This window comes from Sciurus carolinensis, chromosome 13, assembly GCF_902686445.1.
Source record: "Sciurus carolinensis chromosome 13, mSciCar1.2, whole genome shotgun sequence".
In the NCBI taxonomy this organism is placed as follows: domain Eukaryota; kingdom Metazoa; phylum Chordata; class Mammalia; order Rodentia; family Sciuridae; genus Sciurus; species Sciurus carolinensis.
In genome coordinates, this window is record NC_062225.1 from 45,133,759 (window position 1) to 45,154,587 (window position 20,829).

The following is a 20,829-nucleotide window of genomic DNA, read 5'->3' on the forward strand; positions in this document are numbered from 1 at the left end:
ACACACACACACGCTTTTGATTCAGTGAATAAAATAATTTTGGTTATGTCCATAATTGACTATATTTTTAATAGAAAAAGTTTTTCATAGTCAGGATTATTGAAAAGATAAGTAATCAAAATATCTAAATGTAATCATTAGTTTATTTTAGTTACTAAAATAGATTTTTTTATGAGGTAAGTTCATTAGGATGGTTTGGTACAAAGTAATTATTAAGTGCATCAGATATATATTTCTATTTTATTGCCATTATTATTTAATGTTAAATTTCGTAAACATCTGCAAAAATTTCTTTAAATCATTAGCATAACAAAATAATACAGGTTTAAAGTATTTTAATGAACCAAATATATCTGAAGCACATGGAAAATATATTATGAGAGAAGCAAATTTACTTTCGACACAAATATTGTTTTCTGGATCTCTTAAACAATAAAAGTATGCTAATACTTTGGTCCATTGTAGTCACCTATTGCAACTGCTATTTAAAATATTTAAGTTTGAACAGTACAGTATAATTTTATTGCAAAATTTTAAAATTACTAGTATTATTATGATTCTTCCTGTTATACATACTATATTCCTACTTTTTTTATTAATATTTTTATCACTCTATTTTCCTCTTCTATATCTGTTTCCTTGGAGACTCTTTCTCCCTTTTCTCAAGCTAATAACATATTTCTTTTAATTCTGCGATCACTATTCCTACAACAGTACCTTTATAGACTCACTTTTTATCTTATTAATGTTATATCCTATACCCCTCCTCATCCTCTTTGTCCACCATTAGAAATTGTGGTCCTTATTGCAAACCTATTGGTTATGCTGTAAATAATAATTTGACCTCATCATCTCTGTTTATTAAGACGACATGGTTAATATCTTAATAGGGACTATTTGTGTTAAGGACACATATTGTTTATAAGGTGTACTGCTAATATTGATCTCTCACTTCAAGGTGAGGTATGGGAAACCTGCAGGGATACTGTAAGTATATAGGGGAGAAACTGCAATACCTCAGATTTGCACTGCTAGAGGGGAAGATACATGAACAACATGAGAAAACAAGGGAAGAAAGTCTCCCAAAAACCTAGATACTATATCAATAGAACCCAATGACAACAGCAGAAGAAATGTCAATGTCAGAAAGGGAGTTCAGAATGTACATAATCAAAATGATCCAAGGAGCGAATGATGAGATAAGAGAGCAAATGCAGGCAATGAATGATCGCACCAATACAGTTAAAAGAACAATTGCAGGAAGCAAAAGATCATTTCAATAGAGAGATAGAGATTCTGGAAAAAAAAAAAAACACAGAAATCCTTGAAATGAAAGAAACAATAAATCAAATTAAAAACTCAGTAGAGATCATAACCAACAGACTAGATCACTTGGAAGACAGAATCTCAGACAATGAAGACAAAATATTTAATCTTGAAAACAAAGTTGACCAAATAGAGAAGATGGTAAGGAATCAAGAACAGAACCTCCAAGTTTATGGGATATCATGAAAAGACCAAATTTAAGAATTATTGGGACTTAGGAAGGCATAGAGATACAAAGCAAAGTAATGAGTAATCTATTCAACGAAATAATATCAGAATATTTCCCAAATCTGATGAATGATGGAAAATCAAATACAAGAGCCTTACAGGACACCAAATGTACAAAATTACAACAGATCCACACCAAGGCACATTATAATGAAAATGCTCAACATACAAAATAAGGATAGGATTTTAAAGACTGTGAGAGAAAAGCATCAGATTACCTTAGGACGAAACCAATGAGAATACCAGGAGATTTCTCAACCCAGATCCTAAAAGAAGAAGGGCCTGGAACAACATATTTCAAGCTCCGAAAGAAAATGGATACCAACCAAGAATCTTATACTCAGCAAAACTTTCCTTCACATTTTACGAGGAAATAAAATCCTTCCATGATAAAAGCTAAAAGAATTTACAAATAGAAAGCCAACACTACAGAATATTCTCAGCAAAATATTCCATCTGGAGAAAATGTAAAACAACAATGTAAGTCAGCAAAGGGAGGAACTACTCTGAAGGAATAGCCAATTAAAGGAGAAACCAAGTCAAGTTAAAAGCCAAAAATGAGACAAAATGACTGGGAATACAAGTCATATCTCAATAACAACCCTGGATGTTAATGGCCTAAGCTCATCAATCAAAAGACATAGACTGGCAGATTGGATTGAAAAGAAAGACCCAAAAATATGCTGCCTTCAAGAGACCCATCCCATAGAAAAATGCCCACAGACTAAAGATGAAAGGATGGGAAGAAAACGTATCACACACAGAGACTCAGAAAAAAAGCGGGGGTTTCCATCCTCCTTTCAGATAAAGCTGACTTCAAGTCAAAGTTAGTCAGAAGGAATAAAGAAGGACATTTCATACTGCTTAAGGGAAACATAAATCAGCAAGACATAACAATCATAAATATGCCCCCAAAATGGCACATCCATGTATGTTAAAAAAATCCTTCTCAATTCCATGAACCAAAGAGACCACAACACAATAATACTAGGTGACGTTAACACACCTCTCTCACAATTGGACAGATCTTCCAAACAGAAATTGAAAAAAAAAAAAACCCATAGAACTAAGTAACATCATCAATAATTTAGACTTAACAGACATATAGAATATTCCATCCGTCAACGAGTGAATACACTTTCTTCCCAGCAGCACATGGATCCTTCTCTAAAATAGACCATATGTTATGTCACAAAGCTACTCTTAGCAAATACAAAAAGGTAGAGATACTACCTTGCATTCCATCAGATCACAATGAAATGAAATTAGAAATTAATGATAAAATAAAAAAAAGAAACAACTTCAACACTGGGACAAAAAATAATACACTATTGAATGATGCATGGATAACAGAAGACATCAGGGGGGAGATTAAAAAAAATTCTTAGAGTAAACAAGAACAATGATACAACATATCAAAATCTCTGGGATGCTATGAAAGTAGTAGTAAGAGGAAAATTCATTGCATGGAGCGCATTCAATAAAAGAAGAAAAAGTCAACAATTAAATGATCTAACATTACAGCTCAAAGCCCTAGAAAAAGAAGAACAGATCAATTCCAAAAATAGTAGAAGACAGGAAATAATTAAATTCAGAGCTGAAATCAATGACATTAAAAAAAGAAACAATTTTAAAAATTGACAAAACAAAAAGTTGGTTCTTTGAAAAAATAAACAAAATTGATGAACCCTTAGCCACACTAGCAAAGGGAAGGAGAGAGAAAACTCAAATTACTAAAATTCATGATGAAAAGAGAATATCACAACAGACACTATTGGAATACAAAACATAATTAGAAACTACTTTGAAAATCTATACTCCAACAAAATAGAAAATCTTGAAGACATCGAGAGGTTTCTAGAGACGTATGATCCACCCAAACTGAATCTGGAGGACATACACAATTTAAATAGATCAATTTCAAGCAAAGAAATAGAAGTCATTAAAAGCCTACCAACAAAGAAAAGTCCTGAACCAGATGGATTCAGAGCTGAGTTCTATAAGACTTTCAAAGAAAAACTCATTCCAATATTCCTCAAAGTATTCCATGAAATAGAAGAGGAGGGAACACTTCCAAACTCATTCTATGAAGCTAATATTACCCTGATACCAAAACCAGACAAAGACACATGGAGGAAAGAAAACTTCAGACCAACAACCCTAATGAACATAGATGCAAAAATCCTTAACAAAATTCTGGGAAATCATATACAAAAACAAATTAAGAAGATAGTGCACCACGATCAAGTGGGTTTCATCCCAGGGATGCAAGGTTGGTTCAACATCCGGAAATCAATAATATGTAATTCACCACATCAACAGACTTAAAGTTAAGAATCATATGATTATTTCAATAGATGCAGAAAAAGCATTTGATAAAATACAGCTCCCCTTCATGTTCAAAGCACTAGAAAAAATAGGGATAGTAGGGACATACCTCCACATTGTAAAGGCTATCTTTGCTAAGCCTATAGCCAACATCATTCTAAATGGAGAAAAACTGAAAACATTCTCTCTAAAAATTGGAACAAGGCAGGGATGCCCTCTTTCACCACTTCTATTCAACATTATCCTTGAAACTCTAGCCAGAGCAATGAGACAGACCAAAGAAATTAAAGGGATACAAATAGGAAAAGAAGAACTCAAACTATCACTATTTGCCAAAGACATGATTATATATTTAGAGGAGCTGAAAAATTGCACCAGAAAACTTCTGGAATTCATAAATGAATTCAGTAAAGTAGCAGGATATGAAATCAACACTCATAAATCTATTGCATTTTTATTTATAAGTGATGAATTCTCTGAAAGAGAAATTAGGAAAACTACCACATTCAAAATAGCTTCAAAACAAAAACAAAAACAAAAACAAAAAAACCCTTGAGAATCAATCTAACAAAAGAGGTGAAAGACCTCTACAATGAGAACTACAGAACACTAAAGAAAGAAATTAAAGAAAATCTTAGAAGATGGAAAGATCTCCCATGTTCTTGGATAGGCAGAATTAATATGTCAAAATGGCCATACTACCAATAGCACTATACAGATTCAATGCAATTCCAATTAAAAGCCCAAAGATGTACCTCATAAAAATAGAGAAAGCAGTCATGAAATTCAATTGGAAGAATAGGAGACCCAGAATAGCTAAAGCAATCCTTAGGAGGAAAGCGAAGCAGGTGATATCACAATACCAGACCTTCAACTATATTATAGAGCAATAGTAACAAAAAAACATGGTATTGGCACCAAAATAGACAAGTAGACCAATGGTACAGAATAGAGGACACAAAGACAAACCCACATAAATAGTTATCTCATACTAGACAAAGGTGCCAAAAAACAGAATGGAGAAAAGACAGCTTGTTCAACAAATGGTGCTAGTAAGACTGGAAATCCATATATAATAAAATGAAACTGAACCTCTATCCCTTACCCTGCACAAAACTCAACTCAAAAAGGATCAAGGGCGTAGGAATTAGACCAGGGACCCTGCAACTAATAGAAGAAAAAGTAGGGCCAAATCTTCATCAAACCAACTTAGGACCAGACTTCCTTAACATGACCCACAATGCACAAGAAATAAAAGCAGGGATCAATAATTGAGATAGATTTAAACTAAAATTTTTTTCCTCAGCAAAGGAAACAATCAACAATGTGAAGAGAGAGCCTACAGAGAGGGAGAATATCTTTGCCACACACACTTCAAGATAGAGAACTAATCTCCAGAATTAATAAAGAACTCAAGAAACTTTACACCAAGAATACAAATAACCCAATCAATAAATGGGCTAAGGAACTGGGCAGACACTTCACAGAAGAAGATCTACAAGCAAGCAACAGATATATAAAAAAAAAGTTCAACATCTCTAGTAATAAAAGAAATGTAAATCAAAACTACCCTAAGATTTCGTCTCACCCCAATTAGAATGTCTATTTTCAAGAATATAAGCAACAGTAGGTGTTGGTGAGGATGTGGGGAAAAAGGTACACTCATACATTGCTGGTGGGGTTGAAAATTGGTGCAGTCACTCTGGAAAGCAGTATGGAAATTTTTTAGAAAACTTAGAATGAACCCACCTTTTGACCCAGTTATCCCTCTCCGTGGCCTATACCCAAAGAAATTAAAATCAGCATACTACAGTAATGCAGCACATCAGTGTTTGTAGCAGTTCAATTCATAATAGCTTGATTGTCCAACCAACCTAGATGTCCTATAGTAGGTGAATGGATAAAGGAACTGTGGTATATATACACAATGGAATATTATTCAGCCATAAGGAAGAACAAAATTATGATATTTGCAGGTAAATGGATGGAATTGGAAAAATATCATGCTAAGTGAAATAAGTCAATCCCCAAAAAACCAAAGGCCAAATGATTTCTCTGATAAGTCATTGATGATACATAATGGGGGCAGGGGGTGGTAAGGGAAGAAGGGAAGAAGGATGTATTGTGTAGATAGAAATGAGGAGTGGAGAGGGGGCAGGGGAAGGAAATATAATATAATGAGACAAACATCGTTACTCTATGTACATGTATGAATACACAAATAGCATGACTCTACTTCGTGTACAACCAGAGAAAAGATAGTTGTATTCCATTTGTGTACAATGAATCAGAATCAAAATAAGATAAAATAAAATAAAATAAAATATTTAAAAAGTCAGCTTAAAATACATTTTCCTCAGAAGCTTAAAAATTTTCTTTCTCGGGTTTTCAAGATGGCGGACTAGAGGGCGGCTGCATTTCATGTTGCTCCAGGACTCAAGATTCAAAAGAGGAGATAGTGAGTGACTTGGGACCAACTCAAAGCTGCCCGGTGAGTTTCTCCCATTGGGGAGGCGTCCCGGATGGGGCGGTAGCCCCAGAACGCAGAGAACCTTGTGAAGTAGAGTTGCTCGGCGAGACGCCCCTCCCCCCGCTGGAGCGGTAAACACGGACAGGGAAGTAGAGCGAAAAAATGGAGCGAAAAAACGGCGGAGTGAAGGTTCTAGGACTGCGGGCAGCTTCTCTGAGGAGGGGCTACCTAAGGAGACTCGTCTGCGAAGGGCAGGGCTCCCAGGCCCAGGAGGTAGGTCCAGGCTCCTGGGAACGTTGCCTGGGAAGGCTGCCCTGCCCAGGCGGTAGTTGTGGACTGAGGGGAACCTCTAGGAGGGGAACTGACCAGCGAGACCTCCCCACCGGGTGAGTCTTCCCCGCCGGGTGAGGTTTTCCCACACGGATGGTAAAACCAGAGACACAGGCCCAAACAGGCCTTGCCTCAGCCCGCAGTCTAGTTCCCCTTTGGATGACCACTGGTCAACAAGTAGAGGCACCTCTGCCCACTAGCAGGGAATATACCCCACCTGAAGACCACCACCCCTAGAGAAGCAGCTTCCTAGGGGAACACCACAGTATCAACTTCCTCTAAGACTTCAGGCTACTGAAGGATAGATACACTATCTAGAGGGGATACACTAGCAATCTTCAGGGACATTATAAGTCAATAGAGGAAATCTGCAACATCTCTGCAGTCCACTGATACCTGAACAACATGAGAAAACAAGGGAAGAAAATGCCTCAAACAAATCTGGATGGTACATCAATAAAATCCAATGACAGCATGGCAGAAGAAATGTCAGAAAGGGAGTTCAGAATATACATAATCAACATGATAAGGGAAGCAAACGATGAAATGAAAGAGCAAATGCAGGCATTGAATGATAGTACCAATCGACAGTTAAAAGAGCAAATACAGGAAGCAAAAGATCATTTCAATAAAGAGTTAGAGGTATTGAAAAAAAAAACCAAACAGAAATCCTTGAAATGAAGGAAACAGTAAACCAAATTAGGAACTCCATAGAAAGCACAACCAATAGGATAGAACACCTGGAAGACAGAACCTCAGATATTGAAGACAAAATATTTAACCTCGAAAACAAGTCGAACAAACAGAGAAGATGGTAAGAAATCATGAACAGAATCTCCAAGAACTATGGGATATCATGAAAAGGACAAATTTGAGAATTATTGGGATTGAGGAAGGCTTAGAGAAACAAACCAAAGGAATGAACAACCTATTCAATGAGATAATTTCAGAAAATTTCCCAAATCTGAAGAATGAAATGGAAAATCAAGTTCAAGAGGCTTATAGGACTCCAAATACACAAAATTACAACAGACCCACACCAAGGCACATTATAATGAAAATACCTAACATACAAAATAAAGACAGAATTTTAAAGGCTGTGAGAGAAAAGAACCAAATTAATTCAGGGGGAAACCAATACAGATATCAGCAGATTTTTCAATACAGACCTTAAAAGCTAGAAGGGCCTGGAATAACATTTTTCAAGCCCTAAAAGAAAATGGATGCCAACCAAGAATCTTATACCCAGCAAAACTTACCTTCAGATTTGACGACGAAATAAAATCCTTCCATGATAAACAAAAGCTAAAAGAATATACAAAAAGAAAGCCAGCATTACAGAACATTCTCAGCAAAATATTCCATGAAGAAGAGATGAAAAACAAAGAAGCAAATCAGCAAAGGAAGGAGATATCCTAAAGGAACTCTCAAATAAAGAGGAACCAAGTCGTGTCAAAAATAAACAAATAAAATGAGTCAAATGACTGGGAATACAAATCATATCTCAATAATAACCCTGAATATTAATGGCCTGAATTCATCAATCAAAAGACACAGACTGGCAGATTGGATAAAAAAGAAAGATCCAACAATATGTTGCCTGCAAGAGACTCATCTCTTAGAAAGAGATACCCAAAGACTAAAGGTGAAAGGATGGGAAAAAACTTACCATGCACATGGACCCAGCAAAAAAGCTGGGGTATCCATCTTCATTTCAGATAAAGTGGACTTCAAGCCAAAGTTAATCAAAAGGGATAAAGAAGGACATTTCATACTGCTTAAGGGAACCATAAATCAGCAAGACATAACAATCATAAATAACTATGCCCCAAACAGTGGCTCACCCATGTATGTCAAACAAATCCTTCTCAATCTCAGAAACCAAATAGACCACAATACAATAATACTAGGTGATTTTAACACGCCTCTCTCACCACTGGACAGATCTTCCAAACAAAAATTGAACAAAGAAACCATAGATCTCAATAACACAATCAATAATTTAGACTTAACAGACATTTATAGAATATACCATCCAACGAAGAGTGAATACACTTTCTTCTCAGCAGCACATGGATCCTTCTCTAAAATAGACCATATATTATGCCACAAAGCTAATGTTAGCAAATACAAGATAGAGACACTTCCTTGTATTTTATCAGATCATAATGGATTGAAACTAGAAATAAATGAAAGAGTAAAAAACAGAAATTACTCCAACACCTGGAGATTAAACAATATGCTATTATATGATGAATGGATAACAGAAGATATTAGGAAGGAAATTAAAAAATTCTTAGAGGTAAATGAGAACAAAGAAACATCATATCAAAATCTCTGGGACACTATGAAAGCAGTACTTAGAGGAAAATTTATTTCATGGAGCGCATTCAATAAAAGAAGCAAAACTCAACAAATAAACAAACTAACACTACAGCTCAAAGCCCTAGAAAAAGAAGAACAGACCAACACCAAAAGTAGTAGAAGACAGGAAATAGTTAAACTCAGAGTGGAAATAAATGAAATGGAAACAAAAGAAACAATACAAAAAATTGACAAAATAAATAGTTGGTTCTTCGAAAAAATAAACAAAATTGATAAACCTTTATCCACACTAACAAAGAGAAGACCAGAGAAAACCCAAATCACTAAAATTCAGAATGAACAAGGAAATATCACAACAGACACGACTGAAATACAAAACATAATTAGAAGCTATTTTGAAAATCTATACTCCAACAAAATAGAAAATTTCGAAGACATCAACAGGTTTCTAGAGACATATGAATTAGCTAAACTGAACGAGGAGGACGTACACAATTTAAATAGACCAATTTCAAGTAATGAAATAGAAGAAGTCATCAAAAGCCTACCAACAAAGAAAAGTCCAGGACCTGATGGTTTCTCAGCCGAGTTCTACAAAACCTTTAAAGAAGAGCTCATTCCAATACTTTTCAAAGTATTCCATGAAATAGAAGAGGAGGGAACCCTCCCAAACTCATTCTACGAAGCCAATATCACCCTGATAACCTAAACCAGACAGAGACACATCGAGGAAAGAAAATTTTAGACCAATATCCTTAATGAACATCGACGCAAAAATTCTCAACAAAATTTTAGCAAATCGCATACAAAAACATATTATTAAAAAGATAGTGCACCATGATCATGTGGGTTTTATCCCAGGGATGCAAGGTTGGTTCAACATCAGGAAATCAATAAATGTAATTCACCACATCAACAGACTTAAAGTCAAGAATCACATGATTATTTCAATAGATGCAGAAAAAGCATTTGATAAAATACAGCACCCCTTCATGCTCAAAACACTAGAAAAAATAGGGATAGTGGGAACATTCCTTAACATTGTAAAGGCTATCTATGCTAAGCCCATGGCTAATATCATTCTTAATGGTGAAAAACTGAATGCATTCCCCCTAAAATCTGGAACAAGGCAGGGATGCCCTCTCTCACAACTCCTATTCAATATTGTCCTTGAAACTCTAGCCAGAGCAATTAGACAGACCAAAGAAATTAAAGGGATACGAATTGGAAAAGAAGAACTCAAACTATCCCTATTTTCTGATGATATGATTATATACTAGAGGAACCAGGAAATTCCACCAGAAAACTCTTAGAACTCATAAATGAATTTAGTAAAGTAGCAGGATATAAGATCAATGCAGATAAATCTAATGCATTTTTATACATAAGTGATGAATCTTCAGAAAGAGAAGTTAGGAAAACTACCCCATTCACAATAGCCTCAAAAAAAATAAAATACTTGGGAATCATTCTCACAAAAGAGGTGAAAGACCTCTACAATGAGAAATACAGAACACTAAAGAAAGAAATTAAAGAACACCTTAGAAGATGGAAAGATCTCCCATGTTCCTGGATAGGCAGAATTAATATTGTCAAAATGGCCATACTACCAAAAGTGCTATACAGATTCAATGCAATTCCAATTAAAATCCCAACGATGTACCTTACAGAAGTAGAACAAGCAATCATGAAATTCATCTGGAAGAATAAGAAACCCAGAATTGCTAAAGCAATCCTTCGCAGGAAAAATGAAGCAGGGGGTATTGCAATACCTGAACTTCAACTGTACTACAAAGCAATAGTAACAAAAATGGCATGGTATTGGTACCAAAATAGACAGGTAGATCAATGGTACAGAATAGAGGACACAGACACAAACCCAAATAAATAGAATTTTCTCATACTAGACAAAGGGGCCAAAAATATGCAATGGAGAAAAGATAGCCTCTTCAACAAATGGTGCTGGGAAAATTGGAAATCCATATGCAACAGAATGAAACTAAACCCATATCTCTCACCGTGCACAAAACTAAACTCAAAATGGATTAAGGACCTCGGAATCAGACCAGAGACCCTGCATTTTATAGAAGAAAAAGTAGGTCCAGATCTTCAACATATCGGCTTAGGACCAGACTTTCTCAACAGGACTCCCATAGCACAAGAAATAAAAGCAAGAATCAACAACTGGTATAGATTCAAACTAAAAAGCTTTCTCTCAGCAATGGAAACTATCAGCAATGCAAAGAAAGAGCCTACAGAGTGGGAGAAAATCTTTGCCAATCATACTTAAGATAGAGCACTAATCTGCAGAATCTATAAAAAACTCAAAAAACTCTACACCAAGAATACAAATAATCCAACCAACAAATGGGCTAAGGAAATGAACAGACACTTCACAGAAGAAGATGTACAAGCAATCAACAAACATATGGAAAAATGTTCAACATCTCTAGTAATAAGAGAAATGCAAATCAAAACCACCCTAAGATTCCATCTCACCCCAACCAGAATGGCAATTATCAAGAATACAAGCAACAATAGGTGTTGGCGAGGATGTGGGGAAAAAGGTACACTCATACATTGCTGGTGGGGTTGCAAATTAGTGCAGCCACTCTGGAAGGCAGTATGGAGATTCCTTAGAAAACTTGGAATGGAACTACCATTTGACCCAGCTATCCCACTCCTTGGCCTATAGCCAAAGGACTTATAATCAGCATACTACAGAGATACAGCCACATCAATGTTCATTGCTGCTCAATTCACCATAGCCAGATTGTGGAACCAACCTAGATGCCCTTCAGTTGATGAATGGATAAAGAAACTGTGGCATATATATACAATGGAATATTACTCAGCCATAAAGAATGATAAAATTATGGCATTTGCAGGCAAATGGACGAAATTGGAGAATATCATGCTAAGTGAGATAAGCCAATCTCAAAAAACCCAAGGAAGAATGATCTCGCTGATAAATGGATGATGATACATAATGGGGCATGGGAGGAGTTAGTTTTAGGGTTAGAGTGAGGGTTAGGGAGGGGGGCAAGAATGGAGGAAGGAAGGACTGTATAGAGGGAAAAGAGGGATGGGAGGGTTGGGGGGAAGGGGAAAAATAACAGAATGAATCAACCAACATCACCCTGTGTAAATTTATGATTACACAAATGGTATGCCTTTACTCTATGTACAAACAGAGAAACAACATGTATCCCATTTGTTTACAATAAAAAAAAAGAAAAAAAATTTTCTTTCTTAAAATGTTTTCTTTTTTACTTTTTAACAATATTTTTCTTCCTCCTGAGATTTGTAAGTCTTCAAAATTATTCACTTTGGAAATAAGAGATTAAAAAAAAAGTTAAGAGCAAACTTGTGGGTAGTAAATATTACTGAAACTTGGTAAGAACATGTTACTCATCTGTAGTACCAAGTATTCTTAAATTCAATGTTATTCAATTTTATTACTCATAAGTATAATGGGTCTAATGAAGTGTTTTCAAACAAGTTGTACAGGAAAAAAATTAATAAATAGTGATTTGTTGGACTGGGGTGGTGGCTCAGTGGTAGAGCACTTGCCTGGCATGTGCGAGGCCCTGGGTTTGATCCTCAGCACCACATAAAAATAAATAAATAAATTAATTAAAGGTCTATTGACAACTAAAAAAGTATTTAAAATAATAGTGATTTGTAATTGTTTTGGCTTCCTCGGATCTGTTGGAGTGTGGATTCTTAGTCTGGACAGTATTACCTGGGTTTTATCATAGGACTAAACCAAAGAATAACTGTGGTGCCTCAGAGAATTCTCTTTAAACATTTTCAGTCATATGTTCCCAGATTAAATTCTTAAATTGCACATATTTCTGTTGCCATCTAAAATTTTCATTGAGTTTAAATAGTTCCAAAGGATATATGTTGGGCATGTTATAAATATCTGACTTTTTACAATCAGGCTATTACTTTACTTTTAAAAGTTCAAGTGGAATCTAAATACCATAGCAATTTGATACCCACTGTTTTACAGTAATGCACACTAAATGGTAGTGTAACAAATGAACCCGTGATTTCACTGCCCTAATATAAAAAGTTATTTCTCCCTCATATCAATTCAATTGGAAGACATAGCTTCATTCCATCTCGTGCCTTTATCATCCCTGAGGGCCTCAGAATCCTTTGATTCAAGCTAATGGGCAAGAAAAGAAAATGTTGAATTAAGTGTAGAAAGTTATAAGAGCCACCCACATAGCATTGGCTACAACTCAGTCACTTGGCCACAACAAACTGCAAAAAAGACTGAAGTGTGGTTTAGTTGTCAGCACAGAGAAAAGAGAAAATAAGTTTGATATGTGAAAAGCAATCTCTTCTCTAGCTTACTTTTCTCCACTAAATATCCTTCTTCCCACATGTAAGGCATGCTCTTCTTCCTAAGGTGACAACATAGCCTGATATCACTTTTATTCTTCTCCAATTTCAGAATCTTCCAGGGAGGCATGAGTTCTCTGTTAGAATCTGAATTTAAATTCCTCTGGTCCCTACCTGTTTCCATCAGCTTTTCCCCTGATGCAACCAAAAGACCAGATAGGAGCAATTTTAGGGGAGGAAAAGTTTAGTTGAGTCTCATGGTTTCAGAGATCTCAATTCACAGATGGCCAACTCCATGGCTCTGTGCCTGAGGTGAGGCAGAACATCATGATGGAAGGGTGTGGCAGAGGAAAGCAGCAAAGGACATTGCTACTAGGAAGCAGAGAGAGACAGCTCCACGCTCCAGGAACACAATATATACCCAAAAGGTATGCCCCCAATGATCTACCTCTTCCAATCACACCCTATTTGCCTATAGTTACCACCCAGTTAATCTCCATCAGTTTATTAATGTGTCAATTAGGTTAAGGCTCTCCTAGCCCAATAATTTCACCTCTAAACTTTCTAGCATTGATTCCCACATGAGATTTTGGGGGACACCTCATATCTAAATCATAACACTGCCACCATTCCCTATCTCTGCACACACAACCAAACATACAAAATCCAATGGTGGGGGAGGGATAGGATAAATCCAATATGCTGTTAGCACAAAAAAAAAAAAAAAACAAAAAACTGGGACAGATGCAAATTTCATGAATCAGCTCAGCTATTTATTCAGGAACAAAGTTTCACACAGGAACAGGGGGTGAAGGGATGAAATGGTGTCCCTGGACCCACTTTCCTGGTGGAAAATGAGCCACTGAATGAAGAAAGGGACTGGGTTTATATGGGTTATTTTTGAGGGGTAATCTAGTGAGCATATGGGTTTGGGCACTCAGGAAACCGGTTTGTGAGAATTTGAGAATTTGTTCTTATTGGGCAATATTTTTATCTGGAGAAGAATGGAGAGTCTGGGGTCAGAATTCAGTGTTTATCTCTTTTCCTTCAGGGACTCATTGTACTGTCACTGGGAAAGGATTTATTTGGGAAAGGATCAATGCTTTGGCTTCCTTTCTAGGGATTGTTCTGTCATTGGGAAAGAATGTACTGAGAAAGCTATTAATGTGTGACTTTTCTTTTTCATTCCCTTTTCTCAGGCCTCACTGTTTGGGGTCCTTTTCATTTTCCATATCTAATACTTAGCCATTTGGAAAAGTGAAGAGTAGGAAATATGGAACAATTACTGGTTCATAACAATTATGAAACTGGAAGAGTAAGGACTGGAAAGAACCCCTTTCTGGTAGCAGAAATGTTTCTTGATTCAAAACTGAGTGTGCTCATCAGAAGTCTGTTATTCTCTGTTGTCCCTGCCTCTTCATGTCTCTCTCCAGGATTCTTCTTTGTCCCTTATTATCCATAATCACATCTGACATGAGTGTTGCTACATTTAGGATGCCTAAGAATTATAGGTTTGAGCTCAATATATTCTCTACGGTACATGAAATTACATTTGGATAAAATTAGATTAGCTGAAAATTAAGCAAAAACTAAGACTATTCTTGGGAGGGGATTGCATATGGGGCATTATCCTTGTTGGGTGAATTCATTTGTTTATCCAATGGGGTTCTTAAATTTTCACATTCTGAATATACATTGTTTTTTGAGACTCAGGATAGTAGAAGAAAAGAATAAAAAGTTGTGCCTTCTACCAAACTGTGCACACTAAGATGTCACATTCAGAAAACTGAACAAATTTAAAATGTAGACAGTAACTTCTACATTATTATAATTTATATGAACTAAAATCACTTCTTTACTATGTTTGTATAGATTTGTATAGATTACACATATTTATAGTAATATATATTCCTAGGTGTTGTATTTATTCACCAGACTAAATAATGCTACTTATGTATTTTCATATTTTATCTTTGTCAATCAGGTTTTCAGAAGGAGTTCCAACAGTAAAACTTTGACCAGTCACATTTGTAATATGATATATTTTCCTTTATGTCTTTTTCCTTCCCTAAAATCTTTTCTTTTGTGCTTTTTTTAGGCTTTAAAGGAAAATGAGATTTAAATTAATCCTCCTCAGATAAAGTATTTGAAAAGTATATCCATTTTATAAAAAAATTTAAAACACTCAAGATTTTGAAGAATATTTTCAAACTCCTGCTAATTTCCAATAGTTATTTAAAATGTTTTTGTTATTTTGAAATAACTATATAGATGTGCATGCATTTAAAATTACTTTGAATTTTGAAATGATAATATATAATCATTTCTGAATGATAGGTACCTACAGATTATCTACATCTGGATTTGTATGTTTTTCGTGTACATCATTTGAATTTGAGCATCTTAAAGATTTTAGGAACTCTCATTTCATCAAACAAAATTGTAAAATTTTATGTAAAGATGTTTTGCCTCAACTCTGCATTGCTGCTCACTCCACAGTGAACACCAAATTCATCTCCTGTGGCACTATTTTTTCATAACGTCACAGCATCATTTCTTGAAAGCATTTACTGTCCAGCTGAAAAGGTACAAGATCAACCTATCTTCTCTATTGTTGACAAAATTGTAATATCCAATGTTGGCATTCTACTTAAATTTTAGAAACACAACATTTTTAAGCAGAGCAACTGATAATGTGAATAAGAATTTCAAAGTAAGTGTTTCCAAATTTTCATTTGGATAATAAATATTTAGTTGTAATTATTGTTTTTTAGTTTATTATCACAAATGTAATTTTAGAATTGCAAAGGATTTTAAAGATAATTAAGTGATTTATGCAAGGTCAAGTATACATAAGAAGACTAATCTGAAACAACAGAAAAGTCAAGACAAAATAAAAGTATGGATAGTTATAGAAAAGGAAATACAAGTGGATATTAAACAAATGAAAATAGCTTCAGCTTCACCAACATAAGATAAATAAACTTTTAAATATAATGCAATTCTACTTTCACCTACAGACTGGCAAAAATCAAAGAGTTTGATGACACATCTGAATTGTAAGGCTATAGAAAGGCAGGTACTCATAAATTACTGTGCCAAAGTGAACTGGTACAACTTCTCAAGAGGGTAACCTATAGTGATATCTACCAAAATTACAATTGAATGTATATGTCGATCAAAATTTATAGAATTGTAGTGTACAAATTAGGCCAAAAGTTTCAAAAATAAGAATGTTTAGTATCCTCAAATTTCATATTGTCTGTCGTTAGAGAGAGTGAGTTTGATATATACTTACTGGTGTGCAATAAACTCTTAACATATGTTTAGAAAAAAATGTCAAGCATCTCACTCTACTTTCACAAGTGCTTCCTCCACCTCAGTAGATGATTTCAAACAATGACAGCATTTATATTTCTAAGAATCTTTGCCAATGCTTTATTTTTAAAAAAATTTATAGTATCATTAGGTAATTTGTTTTATATAGAAAAGAGAAAGACCCTTTATTTTTTTCTGCTTTACTTTTTTAAAAATTTTGATTCATTGTACAAAAATGGGGTGCAACTTTTGTTTCTCTGGTTGTACACAAAGTAGAGTTGCACCATTTGCACAATCATACACGAACATAGAGTAATGATGTTTGTCTCATTCTGTTATTTTTCCTTCCCCCCACTAAGACCCTTTATTTAAAAAAAATTTTTTTAGTTGTAGATAGACACAATATCTTCATTTTTTAATGTGGTGCTGAGGATCAAATCCAGTACATCACACATTCAAGGCAACTGCTCTAACACTGAGCTCCAAATCCAGCTTGAAAGATCCTTTATTTTAAAAATGTTAACTAATTATATATTCTTCTCTTCATCTTGACGTTGTTTTTCTCTTTTCATAAATCATATTTCATGTGTATATTTCTATGGATCACTACTGTAAACATGCATACAATTTAAATGACTTTTAGACATTCAATCATGTTACTATAACTTAACCATTTCTAGCTTATTGAACATTTGGCTGTTTACTATTTCTATAAAGAGTTTTGCACTTATGTGATATACTTCCATAAGTGTATTTATGGAAGTATACAAACAAGCAGCAAAACAACAAACAAACAAAAAAACACCACTTTTATATTTTATGCTTATAAGTAGGTTGCTTCTTAAAAGGATTTTTGCCAGTTACACACAGCTATTGGCAATGTATGATTATATCTGTTTCTCCACAGAATTGCTAATATTGACTTTTTATATGTAAGATTTTAAAAATAAGACAGTCTTGCTAATTTTTTATAAAGACGATTGAAACTTTTTTGTTATTTTAAAATCTATGATTGTATAAAATCACTTTTGAATTCTGGAACAAAATTTAATTCACTCTCGTTAATTTAACTATTTGGCAAAAATTTATAAAATCAGATATTTTCATATAACAGACAATTTGTTACTTGATAGAAACAAGTTGTGGGAGTCCTCACTGCCACGTCCCGTGTGGATGAGAAAAGGGTTAACTGCCAGAGGATAATGTTCAGTCTTTCTGTTACCCAAAATACTTACCTATTCAATAAACACAAGAGCCAATATTCTTTTTAAATGAAAGGGGGCATGATGGGTGTGGCCATACCAGGTCTGGTCTCTTACAACAACAATTCACCCAACTCTCTTTTATTTATAATATACAAGTAAAGAGGGCAAGGAGGAGCTTCTTCTGTGATGGACAGGATAGGGTGGAGTTAGGGGAGCCATTCCCTTAAGGGGGAAAATTCTAGAAAGAGACAGGGAACCACTCCTACACAGAGCCACATGCTTCTCAGCAGTTCCTAGAAGCCAGGTATCTGCATCCTATGGCTCAACCTAGTCTGATTCTACTAAATAAGGATGGCTTCCCACAACAAGTAACATTAAATAGCAAATTATTTTTTAGTAAATTCTGTGTCTATCAACAAAGGATTCTGTAAAGGAATGGCATAGGCCCCGACAAAATCTTTATTTTTCATTGCTAAAGGACATTTTAGAATGAAAAATATAATTTTTTTGCTTTCTCACTGTATTCATAGCATATTTCTTTATTGTATAAATGTTTCCAAAATGTAAACTGATTTTTATTACTTCCTATAAATATTACCAATTCATCTGATTTCTATTCTTTAGTGTTTATATAGGTCATATTCACTTCAGTTAAGCAACAAAATGCAAATTAATTTTAGTACCCCTGTGCAATTAAAATCCATCTTGAAAAAACCCTTTTAACACTAATCATTTTCCTTTAAAAAATTAAAATAGGTAGTACTCAACCATAGACAGGTGCAGGGCCTTTGCAAAAAAAGCTTCTTGGGCAAGTTCGAGGACTGCAAACCTGAGTTGACTGCTGAGCACGCTGGTCCAAAACATTTACCACATGTACCCTGGGCATCATGGAGCTGTTGTGGAGCCAACTCTATCTAGATGGTTCCCTGGAGGAGTTCGGCCCTTTTCTGAAGATGCTAGGGTTCTTAAGTGTATTGCAAATGCAAACATGAATTTCAATTAGCTGGAGGCATTCTTTTTCTTTTATTTGTTCTAATTAATTATACAAGTCAGTAGAATGTAATTTGACACATACATAAATGGAGTATAAATTCTCATTCTTTTTGTACATGGTATAAAATCACAGTGGTTGTGTAATCATGTATGTACATAGGGTAATAATGTCTGATTCATTTTACTACTCTTCCTACCCCCATATCCCCTCCTCTCCCTTCACTCCCCTCTGCTTAATCCAAAGTACCTCTAGTTGGAGGCATTCTTGCTTGCTGAAACCCAAAAGTAAGGTGGGAGCACATCTGACAGTTTTTAAATTCTGAAAGAGCCACAAGACAGAAATCGAAGAGAGCTTATTGAACTAGAGCTGTTGGGACAATGGACTTTGGGGCCTGAGATGGAGAGGTAATGGCATACCTCAATAAGGCCCTCATCTCAAATATATACCCTTGTTGATATATAGAGCTGGAATTCAGGAAAACCATACAGGGATCTGAATTTCTGTGTTTGGGATTTGATGAGGTCAAGATCAATCAAATCCTGAAGAAGCTCTCCAAGGTAGAAGAAAGTATAAGACTCGACTAGACTAACTGAAGATGATCTAAGAAAGACTTGGGAGTTGTGAAAACAAAAGTTTTCACAGTTTCTCTCCACTGACCTGCTGTTCCATTCTCTTCTCTTCTCTTCTCTTCTCTTTTTCTTTCCTTCTCTTTTCTCTTTTTTCCTCCTCCTCCTCCTCCTTCTTTTATATTGTTTCCCCATTGGTATCAAATGCTCACATTAAGAAAATTAAATATAAAAGATGAAAGTATCATCTATTATGCTTATTCTTTGTCCCTTATTTCCCTCCCCAAATGTAACCACTACTAGCAACATAGTATGTTTTCTTATGTTAATATAAATGTTATAATAGTAAACAAACCATGAAGGAACTTGTGTTTTTCATTTATCAAAATGTTTTGAAATTTTTCCATGATGTAATATAGCTTTCCCAAAGGTAATGGCATTTAAATGATACTATTTTTTGTGGCATAGTGTATTAAAGAAATCATGCCTAGGTTCCTAGAAGAGCTTGAAATTTGGTGAGGATTTTCATATAATTTGTCAGAGATTTCAAAATTGAAATCATGCTGTTGATGATAACAGTAGTTCCTTGGCTTTCTGATCCTTAAATATATTGAGTATTCTCTGTAGTTGACTTTTATGGGGTTTCTTGTAAACAACATTGCCAGCATGCCATGTATGAATTGATGATGGTAGTGAGTATCCACCACTTCTGTATCCACTTTTTGATATGGAAAACCTAAGGATGATGGTTGAATTATTGAATTTGTAAGTCTTCGTATAGTTCATTTTCTAGTGCATTGTAGGTGCTCATTAAGTATTTATGAAATGTTAAATGCTATTTGCCATTTGCTGTTTTAGTCTATTCAGGCTGTTGTAAGAAAAAGTACTGGGGTACTTATAGACAACAGAAATTTATCACAATTACAAAGACTTGGAAACCTAGGAGAAAAGTCAAATTCAAGATTTTAGTGTATAGTGTAACTTTTCATCTCACTCTCTGCTACTTGGATAGGGTATAACCTTGTTTCATGTAGTAAATCGCCAAAAAGAGTTGGCTTTTTGCCTCTGATCCTTTATAATTAACTTATTAGACTTAGAGATCCAGAAAATTTACTAGATATCATGTTAGTTCTTGAAGAAAACATCTTCTTAGTGGTAGTTGACTCTTAGTGGTAGTTGAATTTGTAAATGAGCATTTGTTATTTGGTAAAGTCTGTAATCCAAGAAATATGACCATCAGGGATAAAGGAAGAAACCACATAAAGAGCAATACTTTTCAGAAGATAAGAAAGAGTTCCAAAAAGAGGTAGCATTTAAAAATGATGTTGAAGGAAGGGTACAATTTCCGTCTGGGAAGCCTGGTGGTGGCAAGGGTTGAAGTAC

At 35.0% G+C, this 20,829-nt stretch overlaps 1 protein-coding gene and 1 pseudogene across 1 annotated transcript in view; one reads left to right on the top strand and one right to left on the bottom strand.

Annotated features, from left to right (window-relative positions):
* Window positions 1–20,829, bottom strand: part of Vrk2 (VRK serine/threonine kinase 2) — a 207,763-nt gene that overhangs the window by 16,069 nt on the left and 170,865 nt on the right. The window lies entirely within an intron of this gene.
* LOC124962879 (COMM domain-containing protein 1-like) lies at window positions 18,875–19,464 on the top strand (annotated as a pseudogene).